The 2256-nt window shown below is 37.2% G+C and overlaps 1 protein-coding gene across 1 annotated transcript in view; it reads right to left on the minus strand.

Moving 5' to 3' along the window:
• Positions 1-2256, minus strand: part of LOC105532132 (ecotropic viral integration site 5 protein homolog) — a gene marked incomplete at its 3' end in the record, with an annotated part of 264948 nt that overhangs the window by 108559 nt on the left and 154133 nt on the right. The window lies entirely within an intron of this gene.

Below are 2256 nucleotides of genomic sequence, written 5' to 3' on the forward strand. Positions count from 1 at the left end.
GGGAGGGGAGGGGAGGAGAAGGGAGGGGAGGGGAAGGGAGGGAAAGGGAGGGGAGAAGGAAAGGAAAGGAAAAAGGAAAAGGAAAGGAAAGAGATAAAGAAAGAGAAATAAATACAGCACGGCAAAGGAAATAATCATATTCATCATTCCAGCTGTGATTAAATTTAAAATACACCCTACAGTACATATAGAAATAAGCTGTTTCATTTCTATACTTACCATAATGACTCACAATCAAGTATTTTCTTATGTGTTTTAACATCCTCATTAGAAAAGATTCTAACTTGCCTACCTCCAACAGAGCCTACGTATATAATCAATATTCAAATGTCAGTTGAATGAAGACATAGGAGATATAAAAAACGCACATTCATAGGCTAAACATCAAATTTTCCATTTAGGGCCTGGCTCAGTGGCTCACACCTGTAATCCACTTTGGGAGGCCAAAGGCAGGTGGATTACCTGAGCTTGAGTTCAAGACCAGCCTGGACAACATGGCAAAACCCTGTCTCTACAAAAAATATGAAAATTAGCTGGGCATAGGGGCATGTGCTTGTAGTCCTAGCTACTCAGGAGGCTTGGGTGAGGATGGCCTCAGACCTGGAGGTGGAGGTTGCAGTGAGCCAGTATCACATTACAGCACTCCATCCTGGGCAACAGAGCAAGACCTTGTCTCAAATTTTTTTAAAAATGCTCATTTAGACTTCAACAGTCTCCATTTATAATATAGTATAGATGACGAGTTGCAAAATTCTGAAAATACAAATAATTTATTAATTTTTTCTGAGAAAACAGCTCCAATTACTAGCACTTTCTCATAGTTCAAAAAGTAAAACCAGATTTTTTAAAGAAACACTTTACCTAATTATTCAATGCCTGGTTCCCAAAAAGTTGTCTAATTACTGTCATCAAGTATTAAGTCCAAGTCACTCTACATTTTTAAAAAGTTATTTTTGCGTATCCACCAATATAATTGCTTATTAATCCCCTTTAGAAGTTATCTTTTTCATTTTCAAATTCCTCAGATGTTGTCCCTTCATTCTGCCGTCACTCAAATTTCAGTTTCAAGGTAATCGCTCTTTTTTTTTTTTTTTTTTGAGACAGAGTCTTGCTCTGTCACCCAGGCTGGAATGCAGTGGTGCGATCTCAGCTCACTGCAACCTCTGCCTCCCGGGTTCAAGCGATTCTCCTGACTCAGTCTCCTGAGTAGCTGGAACTACAGGCGCATGCCACTATGCTCAGTTAATTTTTTGTATTTTTAGTACAGACGGGGTTTCACTGCATTAGCCAGGACGGTCTCGATCTCCTGACCTCGTGATCTGCCTGCCTCAGCCTCCCAAAATGCTGGGTTTACAGGCATGAGCCACTGCGCCCGGCCTCAAGGTAATCACTTACATTTTTGTACCAATTTGTTCCAGAACTCAATCAAGCCTTTTTCCAGCCCCACCTTCCTATAAATTTCTGCTGAAAAATGTCTGTCTCAGAAAATTCTTCCATCAATTCAACCTATTATTTTGCTAGTAAACGCTTAAATATGGTTTATTATAACATATAAAGTCTTAGGGCAGGGAAATGAGAGGCTCTATGAATTACTGCATCTTATTAAGTAGATCACAAATTGAAACAAATCTTAGAGTTATTACAAAGATACTTTGCAAATTAGATTTCCTGTTCTATTCACTACAATTCAGATTATCTGAAATGGACATTATGATATATAGGAAAGTTAATAACTAATCTCAGACAAAATAATAGCTTGAGAAGTAGAAAATGTTCTCATGGCTTGGCTCCTCCTACTGTGTGCAGCATAGTGGTCTACACAAATAAGCAATTATTAAATGCTGCTAAACTCTAGAGAGTCAAAGAAATAAATGGGATTCTCACAATGTTCTCAATCACACTACATCAACAAAAGGTAATGTTTTATCTCAAAAGACTCAGAAAACTAAGTTCCCACCAGACAACTGAGTGAACGAAGTTATGACAGAAATCATGCTAAAAATAAAATTTAGAACTAAAAACACTCATCTGGATTTCCTTCCCCAACCCCCTTTAAGGCTTCTGAAATCTATTTCATTATAAATAAAAATCTAAACTGATTTTCTTCCACAGGCAACTAACCAAATGCTTAACACCATTTAAAAATAAATCACCACTTCCTCATTTGTATAATATTTACATCAGGAATTGATCAATAGAATAGACTTTTTCAGTTAATGCAGACCATTTCAGGGTTTTTGCTTTTTTTTTTTAAAT

The sequence above is a fragment of the Mandrillus leucophaeus genome, unplaced genomic scaffold (assembly GCF_000951045.1).
Source record: "Mandrillus leucophaeus isolate KB7577 unplaced genomic scaffold, Mleu.le_1.0 Scaffold933, whole genome shotgun sequence".
Taxonomy (NCBI): Eukaryota; Metazoa; Chordata; class Mammalia; order Primates; family Cercopithecidae; genus Mandrillus; species Mandrillus leucophaeus.